Source organism: Salminus brasiliensis, chromosome 22 (assembly GCF_030463535.1).
Source record: "Salminus brasiliensis chromosome 22, fSalBra1.hap2, whole genome shotgun sequence".
NCBI classification, from domain to species: domain Eukaryota; kingdom Metazoa; phylum Chordata; class Actinopteri; order Characiformes; family Bryconidae; genus Salminus; species Salminus brasiliensis.
This window is the reverse complement of record NC_132899.1, coordinates 14563331-14574456: the sequence shown is the minus strand read 5'-3', so window position 1 is coordinate 14574456 and position 11126 is coordinate 14563331. Positions and strand designations below refer to the sequence as shown.

The 11126-nt window shown below is 40.1% G+C and overlaps 1 protein-coding gene across 1 annotated transcript in view; it reads left to right on the top strand.

The window, feature by feature from the left end:
- svila (supervillin a) overlaps nucleotides 1–11126 on the top strand; it is a 316503-nt gene that overhangs the window by 220300 nt on the left and 85077 nt on the right. The window lies entirely within an intron of this gene.

Here is an 11126-nt window from a genome sequence, read left to right as displayed (position 1 = left end):
CTAGTTTGTTTGTAGTGGGTCAATTATTACTGGTGTTTTGATTGTACTGGGAGGAGTTTTGCTTGTTAAATGGGTCTTGGAGAGATGAATGTGTTTACACTGCTATATTTTGGCTGAAATGGACCTTGGAGCACATCCTGAAGTGGTTTGAGTGATCAGATTTGTATCTGTTTTGTGGTTTGGTCTTATCCAGATATAATTCTGATACTCAAGACACACAAAGTGACCAGGTGTAAGTAGGGTCATATGTACAGTGGTCATAGTGAGCACAACACAGCATATTATATTACACATATGAAATGCAAGGCCATTGTTTAACCATAATTTTCAATTAAAAAAAATGACAAATGTGGGTGGGAGAAAAAATAATGTTAACCAATAATATTATTTTTGCCATTTTCACCACCTACCATTGAGAGGAAACACCCAGCTCGTCTGTAGAGACCCTGTCTGAAACTATATTTCACAGTATGATATATGTCACAGAACAGTGTGTAATGATTTCAGATTCATGTTGACTTTAAAAGAAGATGGTTTCTTGGAAAATTGAAAGCCACACCTCCCAGGCCAGCACGTCTACTGAGAGCTACTGAGTTTTCAATAAAAGACAAATGAAGTTAAAATAAATCAGTGGACTGAGCAAAGACGTAAACATCATTGTTAGAAGCCTCCCAGTAGCCATTTACATGCAAATTACATCAATGTAAGACACCATTGTGTATACATGCAGTCTGTAATGACATCACTGTAAAGGAAAGTAATGTGGTGTCTAGAAGTGGTGGTGAAGTGGTGGTGTCTAAACAATTAACATTTTTAACATGTTTTAACTAATATGGATTGCACAAAACTTTTATGTATTAACGCAACAGTATGTAACAATTGTACCTTAAAGTAATGGCTTAAAAATCAGTGTGATGTTCCTCTAAATTGTTATATGGAGAATAGCATCTTTATCGTTGCTTATCGGGGCTCACTATGCCGCTAACTGCACTCTGTAACGTTGCTAAAGCAGGCAGGACAAAGCTCGCGAGAACTGTGTGATGTTGCTTAACCCGAGTCATATTTGTGTAAATCTGGTACTATTGCTCCACTGCATCAGTCCACATACACAAGATGGACACTAGGGTTTTCCACTAGGTTTGCTGTGCAGTGTTGTGAGGATTTGATTGCATTCAGATGATCACCACCCACCTCGTCCCAAAAGTATTGGATAGAGCACCATCATTCCAGAGTTCATCATTACACAGTTTCACTGCTCCACAGCTGAATGCATGTGCATTAGGCATGGTGACAATAGGTTCATGTTTATCTGCTCCAGAGAGTCCTATTTTATTGGCAATACTTCTTCACAGGGACCAGACAAGCTTTGTGTATGTGCTGCTTTAAATGATTTCTATTAATGTCTGTAATAGACATGTGAGAGTGGAGAACCTTGAACATGAAGAATAGGTGCCTTAGACCTTTGGCATCTATGGTATCACTCAAAGAACCATTTAAAGCTCCTTTACTGTCTGAGTGAGACCAAAAACAGTGGCAACATATTGTAACTCACTCCTATATTACAGTTTATGTCATAATATTGGCCTATTGACTGATCAGTATGCTGCTCTGTTGCCATTAAGCCTGGACTGTTGGTCTTTCCTTTGAGGCTATTGCAATGATTTGCATAGAACAGAAAGCTTTGCATTTCACGCTCTATATGACATGGAGATGAGGTGTTGACTTTCCAGCGCAGGGCACCACAAACTGCATTGTACCAGTTTACTCTTGACACTGAAAATCCAGATCCAGTTGACCACATGAATGCTCAGATGATTGGGGCTTGCTTATCCCTTGTGTACAGAGAACAGAGGCCTGGAGCAGAGGATCAGTAGAATAATGAAATTAAGAAGCATAGTATCCGCCTCTGCTCTGTGAGAGAGTGAGCGTACAGCTTTGGGAACTCTCCGGACGTCAGCCTAATCCTAATCCGGTTTAAGGACCCTCAGGAAACAGGACGTCCAGTCTGGACCCTGGAGATTGGAGGGAATTAGACTACAGGCGTGGGGCGAAAGTGTGAGGGATGGAGTTGTTACTGTATAGAGCTACAAAGCATGTTAACTTTTTTCTTGCAAAAATGCTTCCATCAGTCTGTTTCTGTACTAGTGTTATTCTACTAGAAGGTAATATACCGAGCATGGTTTCACACTACATATTGTCCTCCCATACATGTACAGATGCAATATTGAGATACACTCATCATGAACAATATTGGGCTTTCAATGATTTCTTTGACCTGCTCTTGTTCTGTGGAAGAATCAGTACAACATGCAACTTTAATAGAAAGAATTTGGTGCGAATGTTTTCATTTTTTTTTTTTTTTTTTTTTTTAAATCAAGGGTTTAAAATACATACAGAGATTCCAAAATGTCAAGGCCTCTTAACTTCCTGCTGGTGATCATGATTGACTACAGCTGGCAGCTTCTCTACACCTACATGAAAAGGGTTTGTTTAACAGCACCCACTGGACTGACCAACACACAGTACAATAGGAGGAAGGACATTAGGAAGTCAGGAACCTGTCTTAGAGCCTTTTCTAAACAACAGCAGATTCTAAGATCATCTGTTCAAACAATTGTACGTAAGCACAAGTTATTGGTAGGTGCAGCTACTTTGCCAAAATCTGGAGTAAGACCCAAACGGTTACCCTCAACTAAAAGAAAATTGGTTTGGATGGTCAGGAACACTGTCAGGAACACCCCAAGAACCACAGGCCTGCCATGAACTGGAAGCTGCTGGAACACCAATGGTATATCACCTGCCCACTGGCTTCTACTTCTACTAAGTCTAAATCTGTGGGTTTTCTGTTGTTTCCTAAGTACAGGGTGAATAAGTGCAGGAAACACATTGAATTTACTGTGTGTGGTAAATGACAATATGCTGCAGATGTGGCAGATTAGGTTGAAAAAGGCTAGAGTTAAATCAATAAGACGTATCCCTGATCACTCTGCTCTAAACACTTCGGTTTGTAGCTCTGGTTTCTGTGCCTGTCCCTCAAACTGTCTGTTTTAGGTACCTCCCAGATGTTTTCGTTTTCTCTCACATGGATCTCTTTGTCATTCCTGAAGGTCAGCGGCATAAATTACAAGCCACAATTAATTCCAGCACGTAACTTTAATTGTTGATTGAAACTGGTTTGTGTGTGTGTATGTCTATGTGTGTGTCTCTAGGTACAAAGAGAAAAGGTTAAGCTGAAGAATTACCCTCCCTTCACAAAGCCAGACCCAGTGGCCTTTCCGAAAATTGACACGTAGCCGAGCAGTGGGGCTACAGCTAACAGTCATGAGCTCATTCCAATTAGACCAGCTGAGAAAGGGCCCTCTCTTAATGTCTCCGAGCTCTCTCTCTCAAGCCAAGGCTGACTAATGCCTCTCATTTGGCAACCCATCCGACCTTTCAGATGAATCTCAGGGCTCTCTCGCTCAGATCTTGGCAAATGAGAGAGTACAAACTGTCAGTGTTTCTCTCCAGATCAAGATAGCGCTCCGACTGAGTTTCGAGCGAGTTACACTGCTTTTGGGCTTGTGTGATTCACTAATTCAGACAGTGCCAAACTGCATTCAGGATCAAATATCAGAGTAAACCAAAGGCATGTAATTAAAAGCTCCTCTCCTCATGAAGATGCTCTTTTAATGCTACTGGACAAAGAAAAGGCAAAGAGCGCTGGCTGCCAAGCAGCATGCTGAAACAATTTTTGAATCTGGGTCTAGATCAGTATGTTCAGGGGGCTCAGATCGTAAGGCCTGAAGTGTGTCCAAACCAAAAAACTTGCATCTGCAGTGGACTTACATTACAACTTACATTTAAAACTAACTAAAGCATGTAAATTTCTGCTTCTGTACACTTTCCTCCCCTGAATAAACACACACTGCTGTGTAGTTTCCAGCCATTATCGTACACTCCGCTCCAGCATACACACTCATGTTTATCACGCGGATAAGATCCTTCACAGTCCCCTGATGGCTGTGCAACAGTGTGTGCATGTGCCATACACCTGGATCAGTAGATCAGTATGTTTAGGGATGGATTACTAACTGGGCAAGTGGTGACCATAGGCCTCCACTACTAAGGACCTTGCGGGAGCTTAGATTTTAAGGCCTGAAGCGTGTCCACTGCATATGCAAAAAACTTGCATCAGGAGTCATATGAAGGGTAATGAATGACAAAGGCTATGTTTATATCACAATTGCATAATATAGACAAAAAGTTGAGTGAAATCCAATCTAACTGTTCACACTGATGTTGCAAACCCACAAATCTGATCGAGGACCATATATGAAAGTAACTCAAATTTATTTTGAAAAGATTGGATTTGACATGCCCACACAGCGCTGAATCAGATCTGTGGCACATTTATTTTAAAAAATTGAGTCATGTTAGCCTGCCAATATACAAACCTATCCTATATAAACTAAATAAAGGCCCTTCAGTCTGTGTCATGCCACCTCCTGCAAGCTCTTCAGCTCTTTACAAATAGCTACACACACAGGCATACTAAATTTTATGTGTTATGAACATTTTAAAACCAAAACACAATGTGCTGAAATTGTGCGGATTATAACAGGCTATGGCATTAATTTGAACACATTTTATATATTTGCAATGCTGATCAAAGCACACATTAACAAATAAGAGCTCTTTTTAAACCCTTTATTATTCTGTTATTTATCCTGGCAAGAGTTAAGCATGTTTTGTGGCATCCCACAGGGTTCTCTTTTAGGGTCTATGAAGCTGATAAGTACAAGAGTAATGCAGCTATGATGGTGAAGAACTGAAGTGTGGGCCTATGTAAAAGTTATTTCCAAGTTTTCTCTTCTACAGTGATTACTAAAGTGTGCATGTTTGGGGTCTCCCAAGGATACTTATGTTTAAGGGCTTTCCAGAGTCTGTTCTTGTGTATGTTAAAACAGACTGTAATCAAATGTTCAACATTTCTGTGAAACTTTGGTGAAAGTCATTCAGAGGGTCTCCAGAAAGGAGCATTTCTGTTAACTGGTTGGTGTCACGTTGTGAGTTCTAACATTGCCCTTCCCGTGGCAGACTAGGGTTTCATACCCCACACTACATCAACGAGTCCTTGAACAAGACTCCTAATAATACATTCATGATTCAGATGATTTATATGCAAGTCACTTTGGATAAGATTGTCAGCCAAATGCCAGAAATGCAATTTTCACGACAAAATACTCTGATTTACTTTTCATATTTATTTCGTTTGTTATTATGCCCATTTGATTTTAGAATTTTCAGAATTGTCTAGTTTTTGACCCACTTAGCATGAAATGCTAACAATGTAAAGGGCTATTTACATTTTCCAAAGGCATGCAAAAGTTTGGATTTAACCAGATAAACATTTAAAACTAACTAAAACATGTAAATCTCTGCTTCTGTACACTTTCCTCCCCTAAATAAACACACACTGCTGTGTAGTTTTCAGCCATTATCGTACACTCCGCTTCAGCCCTGAACCTGCTCCTGCCATTTTGTGTGTGTAAGCGTTCCTGGCACACACATGTACACACACTTGCACGGACACATTTGGACTTTTCCAAATACATTTCAGCATGCTGGTCATTATTGCTTTGACAAACAACATGTTTCAACCTTGTTTCAGCAAATCTGTCTGGCTCTGCTTTGCTTGGGTTGGAGGTGTGAAAGCTGTGTTTCTGATTCCTTGTGTTTGAGTGGAGAGCAACCGCTGATGTTACTTTACTTTAAGTACTTGTAAAAGAGCTCTGTTCTTATTGGCTGGCCGCATTCTAAAAGCAGTCCAAAGTGTTACACTCGTTCAGCAAGACTTCAGCTAAACTTGCCATTTGTCAGTGGGTGGGGCTAAACTGCTGTAGGCTGAATAGGCTGTTATATGGAAATGTGTTGGGTTTCATGACATCACAAAAACAATGAATTGAAAAGCTTGGTTTTGAGTATATGGACTGTAAGGAGTGAGTTGTACGTTCTGAAATGTTACCATTTACTGTACAACCTACCATAAATTATTAGCATAATGTGTAAATTGGTAGTTTACTCCTGGGCTTCACCTACAGGTGAGGAGTGTAATTTACTTGTACATCACTGTCGTAGATACACATCATGCTTTAAATTCCCCCTCATGGACACGCTCTACACATGCATTTGTTGATAAGCTGAAAGATACAGAACTGGACTCCAAAACTGAAAGAAGTACGTGGGCTGAGGCAGTAGAGTAATATTACAGGATTTTACACCAACATGATTGTGTAGGTTATGTAGCTTTATGCGGTTCTGACAAGATGCCTCAAGTTACAGTACATGTACAGGAGCTTTTATGACATTCCATTCTAAACAGGCATTAATATAGAGCTGGTCCACCTTTTGCTGCTCCAACAGTAGGTTTTAAACTCTGCAGTTACTGAGTCAGCAAAATGCTGGTGACTTTTATGGACTATGCTGAGCTCAGCACTAGGTGTTTGATAGGTGCTTGTAGGTGCTTGATTTTACACACCTATGGCAATGGGAATGAACGAAACACCTGAATTCAATGATTAAGAGGTGTGTCCCAATACTTTTGTCTATAAAGTGTAACTTGTAAATACAAACCTTCAATGTGAAATAAACTGGTGTCATGGCAAATTAGATATAAGTTTATAAAACCTTATACGCCACTGTCTGTCTATCTCTACTTCTTGGTGTGTGTCTGTCTCTCTCATGTCTCTGCTGATATTAAAGAGAGAGCGAGCGAGAGAGTAGATGTTCATCAATTATTCACATAGAGTAACTGGAGGCCACATGCAGGCCGAGGTCTCTGTGCATTCAGTGTCTGAATAGTCAGGTCTGAATAATACATGTAGAAGTGGGGGGAACCCTGGACATCATGACTCACTGACAAAGAAAGCAATGAGCCAACGTACCCCTCTCATCACTTCTGCAATAACAGGATTCATTATCTCTCATGGAACTAGAAAAAAGAGAGAGCGGCATTTCTTTTGCTTCTCCAGAAAAAAAAACTTTCACTTTCTCAACAAGATAATCCTGTTCATCTTTTTTTCCTTTTCTGTTTGCGTTTAATGTCGCAATTGATGTAATCCTGTCTTCTTTTCCCACACATTTTTTTATTGGAAAAGATATGACCCACTGTTGAACACAGTCATTTCTGTATGTCTTAGTTAACCCTGACCCATGTGCTTGCAGTTTAGCGGGGCCCTGACCTTCTCAGCCCTGAGCTTTAGTAGGCACTGGGAGATCGTGAGATATTCATTACAGGCATAGGAAAATAGCCTTTCCACATGTGCAGGCAAAACACTGCAGGCACTCACAATGCTTTTGTTTGTGGTCAAGGAACTGCGTGAGCTTTGTTGTCTGTCCACTCAATGAGTGGTCACCAACCGTGCTTCTCGAGATCTACTTTTCTGTACACTTTAGCTCCAACCTTAATGGGCCCCATCTGGTCCATCTTCTCATAGCTTTCAGAAGTACTTGATCCTATCTCTCATCCACTCTGTCTCATCCCGTCTGTCTTTTTCCTTGCTTTTTGACTCTGTCCTTGTTTATCTCACCATGTATGTCCTCTGACATTTCTTCTATCTATTTCTCTCTGCAGTAGTACTGGTGAACTTAGTGCTAAAGTGTACTGTAGAGTTCACTATTGAAGTAGAACTGGAAGATTCAGCACTAAAGTAGTACTTATTCAGTAGTGATGTTTACATCAGAGAAGAAACTGAAGAATTTAATGCTGAAGAACTGGAGAATTCAGTACTGATGTGCTTTACTGTCGTAGCACTGGAGAATGTAGAACTGAAGAAGTAGTAGAGAAATCAGAACTGAAATACTAGTTAGGAATTCACTGTTGTACCACTGGAGAATTAAGTACTGATGTGCTTTACTGTAGCAGCACTGGGGAATTCCATATTGAAGTAGCACAGGAAAATTCAGTACTGAAGTACAAGGTGGGAATGAATGGAAGTAGCACAGGAGAATTCAGTACTGAAGTACAAGGTGGGAATGAATGGAAGTAGCACAGGAGAATTCAGTACTGAAGTACAAGGTGGGAATGAATGGAAGTAGCACAGGAGAATTCAGTACTGATGTGCTTTACTGTAGCAGCACTGGGGAATTCCATATTGAAGTAGCACAGGAAAATTCAGTACTGAAGTACAAGGTGGGAATGAATGGAAGTAGCACAGGAGAATTCAGTACTGAAGTACAAGGTGGGAATGAATGGAAGTAGCACAGGAGAATTCAGTACTGAAGTACAAGGTGGGAATGAATGGAAGTAGCACAGGAGAATTCAGTACTGATGTGCTTTACTGTAGCAGCACTGGGGAATTCCATATTGAAGTAGCACAGGAAAATTCAGTACTGAAGTACAAGGTGGGAATGAATGGAAGTAGCACAGGAGAATTCAGTACTGAAGTACAAGGTGGGAATGAATGGAAGTAGCACAGGAGAATTCAGTACTGAAGTACAAGGTGGGAATGAATGGAAGTAGCACAGGAGAATTCAGTACTGATGTGCTTTACTGTAGCAGCACTGGGGAATTCCATATTGAAGTAGCACAGGAAAATTCAGTACTGAAGTACAAGGTGGGAATGAATGGAAGTAGCACAGGAGAATTCAGTACTGATGTACTTTACTGTAGCAGCACTGGGAATTCCATATTGAAGTAGCACAGGAGAATTCAGTACTGAAGTACAAGGTGGGAATGAATGGAAGTAGCACAGGAGAATTCAGTACTGAAGTATTGATGTGCTTTACTGTAACAGCACTGAAGAATTCACTGCTGAAGTATCAGTTGGGAATTCTCTGAAATACTCCTAAAGAGGGATTTCCATAAGCTACAATAATGCCTGGTGAGGAATATCTGGATATACCCAGAGGCTGGCAAACTACACAAAGGAAGGCTTAGTTGCAGATGAACCCAACAATACACCACAGAAACACCAACGCGCACCCACACTGACCTCTCTTTTACAACAGATCCCCTCTCTTGCTTATACAGGCTAGCCAGCATTTCTGTCTCTGTCTTCAACACACTTATTTTTCTTCCTCGTTACTGTACTAACACAATCAGCACCCTCCCCTGTTATTCGTTCTGTGGTTGTCAGGGTACAGATGTCTCTCCCTCCCTCCCTCTGTGCTCTTTCATTCCCTTCTCTTTAAATCTCTCCTTTCTTTTCCCCAGTGCTCTATCCATCCTTCTCTCCTCACAACAGAAAAAGGGTGTAGTGTAGTGTGTTCTGAGGAGGCCTGTGTGGAGAGTATGCTGTCTGTCTTTGAGTGGGCGTCGCTACGAATCTCGCAATGCTCAGAGCTATTAAATAATTCATTCGTTTGTCATCTTTGTTCTTTATTCGGTTTTTCCCTGTGCTCTGTCTTTCTAACCCTTTAGGACACTTAATAATTATGCAGCTGGAACTTTTTTTCTTTGAAAGTTTTTGCAGTTGTGAAATCACGAACAGATGTACCTGAAGCTAATGTAATACTCCAGTGCAATTCAGTATTCAGTAGTAGAGAAATAGCAGTGAACGTGGTTTATTTATGGAGCTATTGCTGCAAAGTCTTTGAATCCCACACAATGAAGGTTCTTTAAATGGTGTCATGCCAAAGAAGACCCACTTTTGGGTTCACAAAGAACCATGTTTCTAACAGAGTCTAAAAAAAACTTTACTTCATACGTTTTAAAGGTTTTTTACAAATGCATATATATTATAAAAAAAGGTCTATTCTTCTATTCAAGTGTGCATGACATCTCACAAATTGCTAATGCTATTAGTCTGGCGAGACATAAAGGTTAGACAAACAGATTTAGGACTGAAAGGTTGTTGGTTCAAGGGCAACCTTCCTGTCTCCAGTGCTACTTCAAGAAGTTTTTAACTAGTATTTCCATACTGAATCCTCCAGTGCTACTTCAGTACTGAATCCTCCAGTGCTACTTCAGTACTGAATCCTCCAGTGCTACTTCAGTACTGAATCCTCCAGTGCTACTTCAGTACTGAATCCTCCAGTGCTACTTCAGTACTGAATTCTCCAGTGCTTCTTCAGTAATGAATTCTCCAGTGCTACTTCAGTACTGAATTCTCCAGTGCTTCTTCAGTACTGAATTATCCAGTGCTTCTTCAGTTTTGAGCTCTCCAGTGCTTCTCCAGTAATTAATTTTCCAGTGCTTCTTCAGTACTAAATTCTCCAGTGCTTCTTGAGCACTGAATTCTCCAGTGCTTCTTCAGTCCTGAACTCTCCAGTGCTTCTTTAGTATTGAATTCTCCAGTGCTTCTTCAGTCCTGAACTCTCCAGTGCTTCTTTAGTATTGAACTCTCCAGTGCTTCTTCAGTACTGAATTCTTTGAAGCAACTTCAGTTCTGAATTCTCCAGAGCAGAGCAGCGCTTTCTCCTTTCTCAATATTGACCCATAAAATACTAATGGCTCCTTGGGCACTGAGGTGTGTTCTCACTGCTTTAATCAATGTTGTGTGGTGAGATGGGTTAAATGCAGAGGTTGAATTCTGTTAACCTGCTGTGCAGTGGCTGTGAACAGTGTTTCTAACCTGTAATGTAATAAGTGATGTATATTCATCTGTTAGTCACATCACAGCACTTTTAGCATGAAAACCACAGACATTTACAGCCTGTGAATGACTTTTCATTCATTATTTCTCTTATTCATTTTTGTTTTACTTATCACATATTTAACTGTCATAACAAAGTCTACAGCTGCTTTCAGTCCATATCAAATAACTGCCAGTAAATCCTCTGAGGTCACACTGACATGTTTCTTCTGCTTTGGTTACAAGTCTCATTTCATTACGTTGATTTTGGGAGATGCTGAACATGAAGCATATGGTAACATGAAAATTGTACCATTCAGAAAAATCTCAGTGGGGCGTGGTTATGAAGCTTTCATTTATGAGAGAAAACATTTCTCAATTGTTACCACATTCATATTCACATGCATTCATATTGTTTCTACATGCTGTCTTTGATAAAGTACAAACTCTGCTGATTTGATCAAAAAAGAGCATTCTATCAATATACTCATATATATCTATATATACCTATATATATATATATATATATATATATATATATCAGATTTGCTTGATCAGATATATATATAT